The following is an 18,517-nucleotide window of genomic DNA, read 5'->3' as shown; positions in this document are numbered from 1 at the left end:
GAGAAGGGGGAAAAAGAAGAAATATATTAATGAATTAAAAGTAATCAAGTCTCATTTCCAGTTACACCAACAGATATTGAAGAATATTTCCTTGAATTTAAAAATTGAACATAAAGCTTGCTAGTCTTTAAGCAAATGTGTTCTCATTGTGAGAAATATATCTTTCAATAATTTGTTAGATTAACTCTTCTGAAAGATCTCTTCTTTAACATGTTGATTTTTGCTTTGTCTATATAACTACTTTCAGTTAATATAAAACAGACTTGTGATAGAGAAGCATTTTGCACCAAAAGTAGCAATGCAAGCACCATTCCAACAAGAACACTCATGAAGAAAGCAGAAACCTATTCTTCTAAATGTCAAACATTCTTCGAGCTTTTGGTTCTATTACAACAAGATGAATCAGTCATTAAATATTTATGGGTGTAAATATATCACTATTCTTAGCTCTCATTCCTTTGGGGTTGTATAATGTTGTTCAGGTTTGCATTAAAAATCATATTTGTTATCAGTCTGATCTTACAGAGTTTTGTATTCCATCACAAGAAAGACTTCTAAATTGTAGTAATTTTCAATAATTATCTGGATTATTTAGTTTGTGTTATATCCAAGCTGAAGTATGAAGAAAATGTACTTGTTTGCATAAGGACAGTATACCCTGCTTACACTGAAATGAGAAGGTGTAAGTTAATAACACCTTTACTACTCAAGGTGTTCTTGTTTGAATGCCTAATTAAAGATTTAAAAATGTTTTTTTTTCGTGTTAATTTTTCTGATGTAACTATTAAAAGAAGATACATTTGACAAGGACATTAGCTTTAATTCCCTTTAAAACTAACAGAATACAGCATTTCCAAAAATAATGTCACTGCTATAAGCAATACAATGATGAGCTAAATGCTTTGTGCAAACACAACTGTGAGATATTGTCTTGTCCTGATAACTGTGAACTAGCTTAATGTGCATCATTTGCAATTTATCCATTCAAATGCAGTAATCACTGAAACTTGACAGGCAGTACAGTTACAGTTACCGACAGTTACAGACAAAAACAGATCCCAGTCTAGGTTGCACTTTTTTTATGCTACTGAATAAAAAGATAAACATTTAAATCGTTATAGCAAAGATTAGATTCTGGTTCATTGTGTTTAGTATATGGAATATATGCTAGTTTGAGCTATGTATAACATTGATGTGCTGGCCTTTCAAGTTTTGCAGCTGTGCCTTCAATCCATTTAATAAAACAGTTAAGCTGTGGCACTTGCGACAGTTTCCATGGTTACAAGCTCAATGACTTTAGTAAACAGAAAATAGGCAATTTAAGACTGTTCCATTAGAGCTAAAAATAGAAGTGCTTCAGGCCAAGCATTGCAACATAGACTGGTTAAACAGAGGGTCTGGAGAGAATTTAGAAGTAATCGCTGTTTTTTCAGCTAATTAATAAAAATACATATAGAGTTTAAACATTCGAAATTGTATTTATTAATCACTGGGAAAGATAAGCTAAATTGCATTAGAAAAAATTGAAATAATTCATGGTGCAGCTTGTGTTTTGACATGCAGTTTAATAAATCAAGCAGTTCTCCCCCAGCCTGAAACCTCTACCTCGAACAAAGAAAGGATTGGAGGTAGTAGCAGGCTGGGGTGAGCATTTGGATTTGAAGAATGCTGAACTCCAGTGGGTGAGGTGTTGATTAGCTTTTGCAAATGAGCCACACAACTCTTTAAAACCTTCCTGCCGTTCGAAGGCAGAAATATTTTAGCTTCTGAAATGCTTCCCATAGTGCTGAGAACAGCAGCATATCCCTTTTATGTAGAAAATTTCGCTCTCAAGCACTTACAAGCTTCTTTTGTACTGGACCTAGGGATTTGCATCCGTGAACAGGCACAAAAGCTGTTTAACAGTCCACGAGGTAAGAACATGCTCCGAAGATCCCGGAGTTAAAATTGAAGCTGTACGTTGAAATACTGGGGGCACATGCAATGGGCAAGATCCATTCAATACTCTTCCTTTGAAGATTGACTGCACAACCAGACTAGTGAGCCCAGTGTAGCTCTTTAGCCTAAAGTTTTATTCCAAGGCACTTGCACTTTTTAAGTGGTAGAGAATGTATATGTTGTGCAAACAATTTACATTACAATTTCACAACTTGAGCAAAATGCAATGCTTGTTAGAGTGGCTGTTGGCTTTTGTCTATAGTACAGAAGTGATTATACACTTGTCCATGATCTCTATTGAAATTGCAAGAAGAAAGAATGAAATAACAAGGAAAACCTTAGAGTGATTGAAATGTAGCAGTTGTGTATAGATAAACTACTAGCAAAATCAAAAGACAGGCTTTGAGTAATTGAAGTTGATGGCATTAAATAAAATACTAAGTAGTAGTTTGTTTAGAAGCAAAGATCTTTTCATATGCTTGCGTTCTGTCATTCAATTGCTCTTTGCACTCCAGTGCTTACCTAATTTTGCCTTTATACTGAAATATTTAATGAGTAAAAATAACTCAGATAAGCAATAAAGATTATAGTGAAGTTTCTAAAATTCTTATTTCTTACATAATGGTGCAGGACACAGATAATGTAATCAGAACAATAATGGAAATTATGCAGTTGTAATTAATAGATTTAATATGTAGCAATGTTTCTGAGTTTTCTGGAGAAACATTCGTTAAGGTCTCTTGGTAGAATTATTGGAGGGGATAAAGTGGGAAAGCTGGGAATGTTTATGTCAGTTTGAATTCCATGGTTATAAGGTCCTGTTTTATTTTGTGTATGGCACTTTAAAGACCACTCTTTCATCTAGTTAAATTAGTGGGAAAATATCAATAACTGAAGAAAAGGTTGTGCTCCCAAAATGTTGTGTTGTACTAATTCTGTAGTTACACATTCACTAAACAGAAAAGAATGACTGTCAAGGCACAAGTATCAGTGACAAATATTTAAGAAATAAGGGCATACTTGGTTTATGTAAGGATATCTTTTTTATATCCGAGCAATTATGGGGAAGCCAAGTCCACTTAGCGCTTAAAGTTGATTTGCTTCAGAGAAGAAATACAAAGCAGGCGCATCAAATCAATTTATCTGCTTCATAAAATGTATTTACCTCTCCAGTGATTTCCTATAGAGGATTTTAGGACAGATTTTTATTAGGATGCATCTTCTATTTACAACAGCAGTCATTTATTTAAATCATAATAGCTCAATTTATGAGCATTTAAGGGAGTAGAATACGATAATCTGAGAGTGAAGGCATTCTAAATTACAAGGACCTGCATTCTCATACTCAAGACTGTGAAAGACAAACTTAGAAAAATGACCCATCCCAAACAACTGTTATGATTCAACCTTCCTGACAACGTTTTCACAGGCTGTTATGTATGCCAAAGGATCTCTGAAAGATGAGATACTGTTGCATCTAGGTTGCTGTCCTCATTCCGCAGAAGCCCCCATGTTTTGTATTGCCAGAACCCCTGAATATCTGTCGTGGCTCTGCTGTGTGACTCTACCACACTGTTGCATTGAATGAGTCTGACAGTTGCTAAGTGCATTCCACCACCAAAACATTTGGACTCCCCCGATTCAGTGTGAACTTAAGAACTGACTTAATTGTGGCTGAGAGTGGTTCCAATGTATTTTGGAACCAATCTTGTCTCTCTGTGCCAAAGCATTTATGACTTCTCAGTTATTTTTTTGTTCCTAGAGCTCCTCTGGACAACTAAGCCTATGGATAGATGTTGAGTGCATCCTCTGTGTGCATATGTATATTTCTGGATGAGCTGACCTCATGTCAGCGTTTGTTAGGCTTATGATAATCTTGTACTGCTGCAATGAACATGTAATCCAGTGTAGGCACCGATACAATCCATAGTGATTTTTGTTTATTTAAAATTGAAGGTGAGAGGGAATCTAAGCAGGAAAAAAAGAACCAACAACAGCTTGTCTACTAGAAACAGCAAAAAAGGCAGTTAGAAATTAAAGACAGAGGTGGTGCTTGTTTCCAGAGCTTGGCAGTCTTTTTTTCTTTTCAAAAACATCTCTGAGAGAAACACATGGATGAATCTTGCATGAAATCTTGTAAGAGTTCTGCAGTATGACAATTTTATAAGGACAGGTAAAGGAAGCTGGATTCTTTTAATTTTTATTTAATAATAATCTTGATTATTTTGGGAATAACTACTTTCTGCTTTCCCCACAGTTTGATCTCACATTTTGTAATCAAAATAAATGCTCATAATACTTTTTCTCAGAGGTGGGAACTTTGAACCTATCAATTACAAATATAAAGTCTATTCCTTATAGTTTAATATAAAATATTAAGCTATCAATTATAGTAGAAATGCAACTAAATATACCCAAACTTAGTCTTAATTTCCTCAACATTTTAATGAAGAGGAGCACAGGAAAGTTTGTGTAGATCCATTTTATTAGTAATTAGATCAAATATTTTCTCATAGGTTCACTTTTTGACAACTCTGTCATTAGAATTTGATCACTGTTGCAGTAAGTAGAAACTACGAAATAACTTAAAGAGCTCTAACCATGTAATAAAGCATAACCAGTTGCATTTGTTCTCTTCATTCTGTATTATTTTACTTAAATTGGTAGAGTTGAAGCATAAAAATAAGTCTCTCAACCAAATCTGCATTGAAAAAAAGAATAAGAAACTAAGAGTAATATAAAGGAACTTTTGATTCATTTTTACAGTGGAATTTGTTGATATCAGCCCTGTGCTATTGAAATGTGTCTTTCCATGCTGATCTCTGGGTAATGGATTGTACAATCCTGTTTGTCTTTTACATGTACCTTACAATCTGTGTCCTTATGTCACCATTTTCCAGTTCCATCTGATGGAAAATGAACTACTTGTGTGGCAAGAACGGGGGATTCACAGGTTTCCCATTAAGAATACTGCAGTTGTATCTGTATGACTGACTCTTTAAAAAGATTTATAGCAGAAGAACAACTAAAAATAGATGGCAGGTTGAAATATATTACACTTCTCTTCAATTGAATATCTATTTTTAAGAGGGATAAGTAGAGATGAGGAACAGTATATTTGGCTGATATTTGTTAATGAGATTTCAGCAGTTGAACAGGAGCAATTCCCTTTGACGTTTCACTCCCTTCTCACTATCAAACTGGTCCCCATTCTAGCACTGAAATGGTTGCTGATCCTAGGTTTTCATTAAAGGACTTACATAGGTTTTGTAATATATTAAATTACAGTGTTTAAAGAAGAGGGAATAATTTTTAAATTAACAGACCAAGAAAAAATTACCCTCTGGAGACTGTGGAAAAGTTCACCATTGGACTGAGATAAGTAAATATCTCATTTTCTCTCCCTGTAATTGCATTTATACCTAAATTCCTATCTGGATAAATTCTATTCCACTCCTTGCTTCAGCATTTCTTACACTTCTGCATGAGTACAATTATCATGAACCTTCTGCTTTTACCCTAGTAGAGCTGTGATCATTAACTGTAATACTAAATGCATTCTATATGGGAAGAATATAAGCATATATAAGCATTTACAGAAGATGCAGAGTAATTATATATTTGGCAAGGAAAAAATAACAAAATGAAAAATAAAATAGCAGAGATGTTTTATGCTCATAGAGACCAAAAAAGAGCCTAGAGTGAAAAATTCAGAAAACTATTTATAGAAGGAGTGAAGACTTACGTAAGTTCCACAGCTGATGCAGAAAATGCAGTACATGCTGTTTTCTTTCTACCTAGTTCACCTCAAAGCTACATTTGAGTTTTGCCAGAGGGGATATCTGTGGAGCACAGGCTAAATGAAGGCAGTCTTGAATGCTCTCTCAAACTGATATTTCCTGGAGATAAAACCTGGTATACACATGGTGGGGTGAAAGCTGGGTCTGAAATTTCTTTCTGTAGGAGTTGTGATTAATAGTTGTTTTTGAAGTTGGTATGTTACTTACAATAATTTACCCCCTATATTTGCCTTTATTACAGAGGCTTTTTCTTCCAGAAGAACATATCAAGTAGTTCTGCTTTTGAAAAGCAACAACATTCCTGTTAACAAATACATGCAATTATTTTGCCTGATTCCTTGCTCCTGAGAGTGCCGTGCGCAATACATTATCAGATGCTTAGCAGTTAGGCATGGATGATCTGGGCATATTCCAGAAAGGGCTCTATCTCTGGATACCTTAATAATGTAATTGCTTTGCAGGCTGTATTTTGAATAACCAGAGAGGATTGTTATTGTGTTATACATATTACAGACTATGTGAATCATACAATCATCTAGATTGGAAAAAGCCTTCAAGATCAATAAATCCAAACATCAAGGCCCATCACTAAATCACATTCCTTGGTCATACAAGATATGACACAACATTTCCAGGGATAAGGACTCCACCACTTCCCTGAACAAGCTGTTCCAATGCTTAGCTGCCCTCTCTGTAATTAATTTTTTCCTAATGTCCAGTGTAAACTTTTCCTAGTGCAACATGAGACCATTTTCTTGCATCCTGTCACTTGTCACCTGAGAAAAGAGATCAACACTCTCCTTGCAGCAACTTCTTTTATGGTTTTCTTCTTGCTTTCTTTGCCCAAAAGGTGAGTGTGTGTGTGTGTGTGTGTATGTGTGTGTGTGTGTGTGTGTGCTTGCAGTACAGTTGTGGTGAATGCAGGGTATAGTACACTTGATGAATTTCATCACTGAACTGGTTTATGGGGAAAATTACTATACTGTGCTGTTTTAGATAGTAAAAATCTCAAATGTATCACTTAGATATTTTCAAAATAAGCTATTCAATGTTTTTAAAAGACAATATTTAAGAGTAATTTTTTCTCTACATTGCAAAAAAAAAAAAAATTCCTTTGAGGGGAAAATTATTGTTTTTAATTGTTCATTTAAATGAAAATATAAAAGGTAATAACTCAGAATTAATGGTGTATAGAAAATTCATTTGTTTGCTAAGCTGAATGATACTTGTAAGATGAGGACATATTAAAATAAAAGCATTCTTGTCTGGAGTTTTATGGCTATCAAACAGAGAACTTAGAATGTAATGCTGTTAAACAGAATGTGTAACAATAGACGAAAAAGAATGATGAATATACAGTGTCATTGGACCTAGATCAGTACTTGAAAGTGGTCAGTGATGGAATAACAGATTAATTTCTGATGCTGAAGCAGCAAGTGAAAAATCTGTAATAATAGCCCAAGTAATAATAAAGGAGCATAATTTATCTATACTATGGAAATGAATTTGTTATACTATGTTTTCAGTTGTCACCATTCATTTACATATCACATTAACTCAGTTTGTCATTTTCATTCATTCTTCAAGATGACTTTAGACAGACAGTTTTTTAATTAGGAGAGGTCATAGGGTAGGGATTATATTAATTAGGATTACATGTAATTAAAGTAATTCTGAAAATAACTTGATTTCATTGTGAAAATAGGCTACTTTGACTTTCTTCATTCAAATTTTCAGAAAGGTTATTTAAATAAACAGGTTTTTAGCTCAAGGTGAAAAACAGTAATAGGGCACATTCTTTCACACTTCTGTGACAGAAAATAAAGAACAACTGTAGAGTATGTTTACCAGGAACATGCAGTGTTTTGAGGGAACATATACTTGAAGTCATTATACTGAAGAAAAAAAGAAAAAAAAAAAGCCAGCTAGGTGACAAATAATGGTTCTGGTTTCTTATTTTATAGGTAGTTTGCTAAGAGTTAGCATTTATTAAATTGCATGTGCTAAAATTGAAGATGTATTTTTTTTCTTCTCTATTTTTTATTTCCCTAGCCATTCTTTTCTAAACCCTCATTAAAAGCTATCCTCCCAGGCATTCAACTGAGAAATGTCTTATTATGTTCATGAGAGAAGGGAGCTCAGGTTTGTTGAATATTGTCCATCTTGCAGAAAAAGTGCAGATTAAGACTTTTTTTTTGTGAAAGAAAACTCATTTATTTCCCCAAATTAAACTACATAAATTATTTTTAGAACAAATTGAAAAGCCTTACAAAACAGAATAGAAAAAAAATAAAAAGCCTGGGCTCAGTTTGAGTAATTTCATTTGTCTCAGATCTTAGGCCAGAATATGCTGTGAAGTAGTGATCCAGATTTTGTTTCACTTACACTGAGTCATTCCAAGGATAATATTTTTTAATTTTGTTTGTGTAATATAGTTGTTAATAGGTATCAAAAAGAAGACATTAAATGACCAAGGTACAAGTGGTACAAAGGGTGATATAGAAAAACAGAGATCAACATCAGGTGTCATGAGGCAAAAGAAAAATCCTGTTATTGCTGCAAGCTATCACACGTGCAATGTGTGCCTGGTGCCATTGGCCAAGTGTAAGGAGTAGCATTCTGTAAATTCAGAAGTTTCTCACAAAATAAGAGATTCTTGTTGTGATCATGATGTCTTAGTAACAAAGCAGATGATCTAGAAATCTTCAGAATGGGAAAGCCAGGCCTGAAAAGTAATGGCAGTAGTCAAGCTACTGGAATAGTAAAATAATGGGATGTAACCTCAGGGTAAAGAGGACAGCTAAAAGAGATTTGCTAGTCAAAGGAATGGCCTGGTATTCTGGAGTTCTTGATGGAATTTTGACTTCATATTAAAATATATGGTGGGAGCTCTGTGTACTGGAGTTTTCACACTAGAGAAATATTATGTAAAATAAAAAGAAAAAAACTGTTTACTAATGGAAAGACACCAGACTCAACAAGATGTACTTTTAATGTAGGCTCTCATTAGAATTAATAAATATGAATAGCTTACTGTACTAGAAGTTCATGATTGCCTTAAGGGTTTTCATGACCTGACTGCAGTCAGTGTAGACAAATGAAGAATGATCTCACACAGTAAAATGTTGGTTTTTTCTAAATGGGTAGTTTTCTGTGGTTGAGAAAACTGTAAGTGGAAATAATTTGGAGGAGGAATCAGACAAATATGTGAATGAATATCTGGGATTCTTAATGAAGATGTTATTTTACAAAATAGCAGTAATTCAAATATACTGAAAACCTTAGCTGCAACCCCATTCGGTTTCAGTGCAAAAGTGAAAGTAGCAACTAGGAAATACCAAACCTACATAGTGAACAGATAACGAAGAATGTAAATAAACATCTGTGGAGACTGCAATGTGATATACAAAATGCTGACAGAGGAATGTGATAACATAAGAGAAAGCCTAAGGTGTGTAAGCAAATATCTAAGTAGATTAAGCAAGAGAAAACTCCAATAGCATTGAAAGCCTAAAAATTCAAATAATGACAGTTGCTGTAAAATTATTAATGATTATGCATAGATAACCTTGCTGTAAGGAGATAAATCCATTAAGAAATATTTATTTTTGTTATGGTTTTATGACGAAAATCATAAAACCATAACAATTTTCTATTTTTGAGTAGTCGGAATAATTTTTCTGTAATGACATTTTATTTTTGCATTTTAGTTATGATTTGTGTCAATTATTTGATAGATTCAAAACACCAGCAAATTTAGTTAAGTTCTAGGTGTCAGTTGAGCAGTCTACACCTGTAACCTCATATCTTGCTGGGTCAGTTCCAGGAGGTTAGAATAATACTAATACTATGCCAGCATTTATAAGAGGGATATATTGGTTGGAATTACTGTGTGGCAGTGAGCCTAATGTGAGTTCTAAGAAAAATAATGAAATGTGATGTTAGATTAATACAGTAAAGAATACCTGATAGAAACATAAAGTCACTTAGTATGGTAATATAGACATTATTAATGGACAAGAAATCTGATTTTATGGTTATGTTCTTTTCACAGAATAGCAACCAAATACCCATCACAAATGTGCTTTCTGTAATGTATTATATAGCTGATTGCTATATAATATTGTAATTAAATAATAGTTTTAGACTTATAAACAAAATTCATTATCCAGTTTACAAATTGACTGATGGATTCCAAAACGTCATTAGTGGAAGATCACAGCTCAGTACCAGAGTTTCTAGTAAAAGTCCACACAGATGACCACAGTGCTATTCATGTGCTTTGAAAATATCTGTGGAAGAAATAAAATCACTTCTCTGAAATATATGAATGTGAAGTGTTTAATGGCATGGTAATGACGTAAAATAAAAGAATTTGTATTATTCTGGAAGTGGAATATTAAATGCAAACAAATGCATTCTAAAATGGTAAATTTAATCATGCATTTACAGAACCAGGGCACATAGATCAAACAGAAGAAATGGTACCAATGTCCTAGAATGGAATTTCAAAAGAGAAATTTTAAGATAATATGTAGGAATGACCTGCATAAACAGAGTAAGAAGTCAAATTTTCCTTATGAACGTAGCACTGTGGAGAACAAAACTGGAATATTGAATACATTTTCAGGCATCTGAATTCTTAAAACTGAAAAATTGAAGAGAGCATAAAAAAAAGAGCAGAGGAGCAATGGTTTTCAGAAAATTCTTTTGGTGTGAATCTTAAAGATGTAAGGCTATGTTATTTAATAAAAAGTAGTTTGTGGAGTGGCTTATACAACCAATTACTTACAATTACAATACAGAATATTAAGATATCTAGTCTAGCAGGAAGAAACTTAATGTCTGGAAGCTGAAAGCAGGTAATTCAAGCTGTAGCCTTTAGAATGAGCCATCAGAACCATCTCTCCAGATTTTTAGATCAATCTGAAAGAAGCAGACAATTTTTTTTTGGCATATCCTATATGTTATTTGTCTTCATAAATTTTTAGTTTTCTCCCCCCCCCACCCCCCAAATATCTGAATTCAACAGGAATTCAGTGCTTTTTGGCCCAACATTGCAGGGGATACATACTGCTCTGTAAATAAAGATACTGGCCTCTCCCCTGTCCTTGGGAATAGTTTCATGTACTCTATCTAGTCATCTGGTAAATCCATTATCTGGTTAGATTCCTATGGTCTTCCTTTAAAAACGGGAAGGGTCACATTTCAGTAGCAGACTTTGGCCCATTCTTGGGTTATGGTTGTGTAGCAGTGAATTAAATTCACAAGGTATGGATCTAACCTCCTTTTCTCTCTGCTGATGGACACGGCAGCAGAAGGCTGTAGGATGTGCATCAGCAATACTCTTCAGGCCAAGTTGCGTGGAGGTGCTGCTCCTCCATTCTTATCAGGAAGGGGCAGTGGTTCCCAACTCTGACCCTTCCAGTAGTGGATGCTGAAGGATGCATTTGGCTGCATTCACTGCTAAAATATCTATTTCCTGTCTATTGCTGGGAAAAGTCAAGGACCAGATGGTGATGCAGGGTCAAAGTGCTGCCAGTGCAAAATCATTATCACTAACTAGATCTCCCCCACCCCAAATAATACTTATTTGTCGGAATGACATATGCTTTGTGAAATGTTAAAACTTTACCTAGTAATCATTCTGTTACAAAAAAGCTCCCTCTTTATCTACTAACAACTTTACCTGATTAACAAAGAGCATAACTGTTACCCAACATTGAATTGTAATTTATTCTTTATTTTTGAAAGTAAAGCCAGCTTAACATCCCCTTAACCTTCACAGAAAGCTCATGTTCTTAGGTTGGAATCATGCCCTTAGTATCCATACTTGGTGGCTTCACATGATGTACTGACTACCCATATGTGTGTCCATCTGTTAGGTTGGCATGATGCCCTCCCACAAGTCACTGGACACTTGCCCTAGGACATAGCTGAGGACTGAATGCTTACTTAATACTTTGTGTGGCTTCCTGTCTGTGTGAATGTGTGTGTGCTGTAACCTTCCAGTTTGCAATGGATGGGAGAGAAAATATTGAACCAATCCACTTTAGGCAATTAAGAACATCTTTAGGATTTTATTTTATTTTATTTTATTTTATTTTATTTTATTTTATTTTATTTTATTTTATTTTATTTTATTTTATTTTATTTTATTTTATTTTATTTTATTTTATGCTAGAAAAATGATAAGTAATTCCATGGAGTGAGTCAGTGTTTTGTTTTATTTTGTCAGTTTTGTATTTCAAATGATCACAATTGTTGACTAAATAGCTTAATAATATTGTGCTTCTGTTATCAACTGCTTTTGGGTGGCATCGAGCTCAGAGTCTAGGGAGCTGACATCCAGACTCAATCCACTTCAGCAAAATTAGTGATCCCAAAGTCACTGCAGACCCTCCAGCTAGTGACTCAGGTTCTGTCCCACCCTGAGGAGCTCTATCATGCTTGCATCCTTTATCAGAGTTCCTATTAGGTTCCCTTAGCATCACTTGGCAAATCCTACTATACAATACGTACTGACACTTTTGGCTTCTGGTTTACACTTGGGGACAAGGTAGGAAAGGAACAAATGTGTAGATGTATTTCTAAAACAAAATCACTTAAAGAACAATTAAAAATTTTTGCAAACTGACATCCTGAAAGATGTTTCCTAATGTTTCCTAGAAGGTTAAAATCTGGTCGTTGCTTTCAGAAGGATTGTGCTCATGCTCAAGTGCTCTTCTTGGAGGCTCTGGTGTATTCACCCCGCCAATTAACTTTTTCCAGAAAAACTTAATGCTTCGGTGAACTAGGTTCTGATTTTAAGGCCTTATTTGATACCTTGGATTTTCAGTTTCCTGTAAAAGTCCATAAGTCTTTCTTGAATATCTGTTTAAAATGCATTACAATAACCTGTTTGAGACATAACCTGCTTCAGGCATAGTACAAAATGGAATTCATAATACAAAATAATGCAGTGTTCACAGCCACAGCCCACTCTGTCAAACTGCATGTTCACTAAGCTAGTTAAGACAGCTTTCATTATTTAGGTATCTATATGGGAAATGAACTCTGCTTATAATCTGCTATAATGGTTTGAGCTGCAATGAAACTCTGGCTAGTAATCAAGAATAAAAAGGGTTGATGTTAAGTCATCACATATCCAGTCTTGAAAATATCCTTTAGCAGAACTCTGTCAAATATGTCAAAGTGTGTTTCTCTCATAATAGTCTATTTGCTGTAGTCAGTCTTTGTTGATTTTGAAGCTTAATAACTCTAGGCATTGATTATCATTCAGCTTTCTAAATTGATGACCCTCAGCAACTGAGTAATATGTATCTTATTAGTGCTATGCAAACATCTCATTTTAGATTTGTTGCTTCTGTGGAGCTTTGTAAGAAAAATTGAAGTGTGATTTATACATAGCTAGTTGATTCATGTAAATTGATGCTTAGCAATTTGAAGTGCTTTGATGTCTTTGCTGTGCAATTTCTTGAATTTATACATTCAGAAAATATATATAGCACACAGGCATGTAGATAGAAACATGTGTTCTGTACATGAGATAGTGTTATCAATGTTCATCACAAAACTGAATTGTTTATAATATGATCAAGCATGAATTATTTAGCTTTAATTTGTATATTGGCCATTTTATACCAAATCTGTAATTTTATGGGAGTACTGGGTAGAATCTGACAGCTATTTACTAAAACAAGACAAATGGCATTTCTGGTAACAGAGTGGAGATGAAACCTGAGCTGTGCAGAGTTAATTGTTTCTCTGCGGATTGTAGAAGCTTTTATGAAAAACTTCTCTTTTTAGGCAATACTTGAATATGGGTTTTCCAGTAATTACTTCACAATATGCAGAACTGATTAGAATAGAAGACTAAAAATGAAAAGTAAAAAAAACATAAGTGTGAAGAGTGACACTCAAAACTTTGCTACTTCATAATAACAGTAAAGTATGGTAGATGGGAAAATGAATGATCATGCCACAACTCCATTTTCAGGTACATAAATGCCTGAGGTGATCTGTTCTTGTGAAAGACAGACAGATTTTATATGTTGGTTAACTTTACTTTGGGAAATTAAAATATGAAAATTGTGTTTTATTCAAGTTATTTCTGATGTTCATGCCACATATTTTAAAATACTTCATTTATTCAAAGACTTTTTTGTTTGTTTGTTTTAATATATAGGCTATACATTTTCTGTGCAAGTGCTACAGTCCATTGCAAGCTCATCCTTTTCTAATTGCAGTAGTTAAATCTGTGGTAATCTCCTTTGCAAGCATGGCAAAGAACATGTTATAAATATAACAAGAAGGGCAAAATGTATTGTGAGTAAAGGTCAAAATGAAAAAAAACCATGAAGAGTATAATAAAGCCCATTGGCTGAGATTCAGCTGTACGCTTGAGGAGATGACAGTTTTTTAGTCTGTGCGAAGTCCCATTGACTTAAGCATCCTGCTGAATATTATCAGTAATGTGTACTTTGCATATTACTATATTTATCTTTATATTGTTTGGATACTGTAGTTATAATATGTATATTACTATAGTATGCTTTAATAATATACTTTATGTAGATATCTTGAAGTGATGGTAGAAGAACTGAGATATTTTCAAATTCCCTATTATGTAAAGAAATTAAGTAAGACTTGGAATAAATATTTTGGAAAAAAATCCATCCACACAAGCATGTGATTTGACATCAAGTCTAAACTCTGCCCTGATGTTTATTCTACTTTTCAAAAAACCTTCTTAGGAGTCCTCTACTCTTACTTCCTTTCGACTTGTATTGGAGATTGACTTTGGGGAGGCAGATAAGTGTTGCTGAAAGGTATCTCTTTGTTGCAACACTGGAATCCTATGAGGCACAGAGCTAGATCCGCCTAAAATTTCATTGTCTTACTAAGCAGCTTAGTCCCCAAACTGCAGCATACAGGTCCTTATTCTATCTCTGACTATTTTCTTATCTTTACAGGAGATTTCATATATCCCAGTAAATCTGGGCAGAAGGAAACTGTAGAGCTCCCTTAACTTAGAAGCAGATCCATCTCTGTGCCCCTGGGCAAGGAGATATCAAAACAAGTCTGGTACCCTCTATGCTGTAGAAAATTGAATTCACTTCAAGGTCTTTTGAAATGAATTTCAACGTCCATGAGATAAAGTTGATATTCTTTTCACTATCATTGATCTTGAATGAGTTGCTCTTAATGTGCAGAAATGTGAGAGATGATTTTGCACCCATGCTGCACATTTTTAAAGCCAATTTCATGTTTGCTTAGCATCTCACTGTTGTGATTCTTAATTGAGCTAAGGACTGGTTGAAAAAGTATTGCAGAAGTGCCCTCCTGGGAGAGTTTTAACTACTGTCAAATTTCCATAAAATTACTTGTGGAGAAATTTTGACTTTTTCATGTAAAGACAGTGAAATGACGGAAGTAAATATGATGGTTTGTATAATTATTTTTGTGTGTGAGACAACTTAAACTTTCAAATGGGAAATATTAAAATGCCACATTTTCAGGTGTGAATTGTAGCTGACTTATAGTATTATTTCCTTGTATTTGCTGGGTTCTCTGGGCATGCTGCATCTCCCATGATAGCTTATAAGTGAGTAACTCTTAGGATTGGTAAAACACTGTAGAATTGTTTTCAGAACAAAACTTCTAATGGCTGAGAAAATGAAAACAATACCATCTTCAGTGATTTTTATATGGAACTAAAGATGTTTTTTCATTTCCTCTTGATGGGAAACCATCAGTTTGTATTTTTTGTCAACCGTCAAAACTGTCCATTAAATTTCTCACATCCAAAACACTTTGGATTGTTTTCACTCCTGTTTCACTGATGTGCTATGTTTTTGTGCCTCTGTCAGGTTTATAGCTGAGACTAGCTACAAAATACTAGCTGTAGTAGATTGTACCTGTACTGTAGAGTCCTAAATAATGTATACAAATTACCTCACTTAGGGAAACAGTTTTCATGAGAGAGAAAATACTTTGATTGTAAGATTCTCAGGTTATTCTCTGTTAGTTGGCAGCTCTGAAGACAGAAGGACTTCACTCTATTGCTGTATGACTCTAGAATGAGTGTATATTCTTTGGAAGGAGCACTTCTATGAGTACACCTTGTCTATTTACTTTTCAAGCTGTGCAGTGTTATTGTTTCTGTATTCAGGCTTGTTATGAGCTCTGTGCTAATCTTGTGCTATTACTGCAATGGACTTCTGAAGTTCTCTCTCAACCCTGTGTTGCATTTTGGCATCCAGAGGCTAACTTCACTGAACTGTAACTGGTAAGGGAACTGTAGGGGTGGATGGAAGCAGAAGATAATCTGTTATGAGAATATAAGCAGGAACAGTATGTGTTCTGCAAGCCAGCAGTTTTCAAGCTCTAAGCAAAATCTAGCGATCATTCCAGACTGAGATGTCTCTCAAAGTCAGTGGGAAAGAAAGGAAATTCACCTCTTCCCTGCCAAATTCTGTTACTTAAAACTGTGTAAACATTAACCAAGATTAAAGTGTGTCTGAAAAATAAGAATGAAAGTCAGTTCACATCCAACTAGGAGTCCATCCAGGAGTCATGTTAGCTTACTCTCAATTTTTATTTTATGTTTTATTATATTATGTTTTATTTTGCTGGAATTTACTGTTGCAAATTATCATTATCTTAATGAAGCATTTTGTAGCATAAAGCCCCACTAGAGAAGTAAGTGAGGAATGGTACAGTAGAGCATAGCAATATCTCCATGGCTATTCCTCTCTAAAGAATTTGAAAAGGAAATTATTTACCCTTGAGGTTTTCTTAAAGCTTTTAGAAAGCATGTAGTAAAATCCTTACTCAATACTATTTAACAGCAAGTTGCTGATGTTCACTTGTTGTTAAATACTATTTTAAAATAGTAATTTTCCCTTTTAATGGCAAATTTTTAATTGTCAGATTGTTTATCTTACACCTTTAATTGCTTCATGCCAAATTTTCCTTTTTCTACTTGTGACAGAATCACTGAATTACAGGGGTTAGAAGGGACCTCTAGAGATCATCAAGTCCAACCCACCTGCCAAAGCAGCTCCCTAGCCCAGGTTGCACAGGTAGGCGACCAGGCAGGTCTGGAACGTCTCCAGAGGAGACACCACCACCTCTCTGTGCAGCTGTGCCAGTGCTCCGTCACTGAGCTGTGAAGAAGTTCCCACGCACATTTGTGCAGAACTTCCTATGCATCAGTTTGTGGCCATTTCCCCTCATCCTATCGCCACACACTGCTGAGAAGAGTCCAGGCTTCATCTCTTAGCCTCCTGCACCTTAGATATTTATAGTCATGGATCAGATTCTCTCAGAGTTTTCTTTTTTCAAGTGTGAACAGATCCATGTCTCTCAGCCTTTCCTCATAAGAGAGGTGTTCCATGCCCTCTATCATCTTTGTAGCCCTCCGCTGTACTCTTTCAAGTCCAGATCCCAGTCTTCTTTGTACTGGGCTGCAAATGTAACTGTTAGTAGGATACTATTCTCTCAGTTATGACAATAGAAATCATGTAAACTTCACTTATGTCTGAAGAGGCGTAGCATGAGACTGCTGTATATCTTGAATTGCTTGTCAAGGGTGACTTTTATATCCATATAAAGCAGAATGAAGGTGAAGTTCATTCACACTATAGAGACTGTGTAGATGCATCCTCTTGTGCAAGTGTAGCAAAGTTCTGGCTGGCTCAGTGGGTTTACTTTTATCTCTGCAGAGTTATCACTCACTCGGTAATGGCACACTTCAGAAGAATGTGAAGGTCATTTTAACAGTTGAGTTAATTTTTATAGTAAAAGACACATTTAACAGTGTCTTACATAATCTGCTTAGATTTTTGAGGTGAAAAGTCATAAAATGCTGATCTATTGGCTAGCATCCCTGCCCTTTGCAGAAGATGTTGGAACTAGATGATCTTTAAGGTCCCTTTCAACCCAAGCCATTCTGTGATTCCATGATTTTTCAGTGAAACATTTAAGTAAGTCTCATAAACGCTTGAGGAGCATTATGTAAAAGAATATAATTTTGTTCAGGAAGAATTATCTATAACTAAATCCTGTCTTAAGGTTCAGGAAAATGTCTTAGTTCATACTGTATTGCATACTCCTTCAGGAAATGCGTAGTGGTAGATGTTGAGCAATTAGGTGTTGCAAAGAATACCTGCCAGGAAGTGGCATAGAAACAGCTACTTAACCCTGGGCAGAGAGTGGATGCTTTACTTTTCTTTAATGGTAGTGAGCTGTCTGTTTTTATTCTGCCCACTAACCTTTGTGTTAGTGATGGGAAGCATAATACATTAGGTTTGTTTAGAGGATTTCAAGCTGTGGTTGATTGGCAGGGTCTTCAGTGGCTCAACTTCCACTCAATAAAGCAAAATTACCATATGTTGCCCCCAGATGGAACATTCTAGTTTTAACAAGTTATGTCATTTGTTTACTTTAATGATAGCTGCAAAGCTCAGTTCATATCACTGTGTCTGTGCTGTTACAATTTATACTACTTTCTTGTCCACCATAACTGCTATATGAAATGGTAGCCTATGCTGAGCTTTGGCAAAGACTGGAGCCCTATTCATGTCAGTGACATTATAGATGTGGAACATAAGGCTGCAATTGAATTCTTCCTGTAATACCTTTCTAAAAAAGGAGGCCTTGAGCTTTGCAAGCCTGTGAGTACTGTAGGCTCACAAATAGATATTGGTATGTAAGAAAGCTTATTTTTATTTTCACCTGCCTTACTTGGGAGTGTGTATTTATGTCTTGTAAAT

The 18,517-nt window shown here is 34.9% G+C and overlaps 1 protein-coding gene across 1 annotated transcript in view; it reads right to left on the bottom strand.

Annotated features, from left to right (window-relative positions):
• KCNH7 (potassium voltage-gated channel subfamily H member 7) overlaps window positions 1-18,517 on the bottom strand; it is a 195,637-nt gene that overhangs the window by 84,344 nt on the left and 92,776 nt on the right. The gene's annotated exons all lie outside the window — the stretch shown is intronic.

Source organism: Cyrtonyx montezumae, unplaced genomic scaffold (genome assembly GCF_038088225.1).
Source record: "Cyrtonyx montezumae isolate F1298 unplaced genomic scaffold, pur_monq_1.0 scaffold_7, whole genome shotgun sequence".
NCBI classification, from domain to species: Eukaryota; Metazoa; Chordata; class Aves; order Galliformes; family Odontophoridae; genus Cyrtonyx; species Cyrtonyx montezumae.
The sequence above is the reverse complement of the archived record's forward strand: the minus strand, read 5'-3'. Positions and strand labels throughout refer to the sequence as shown.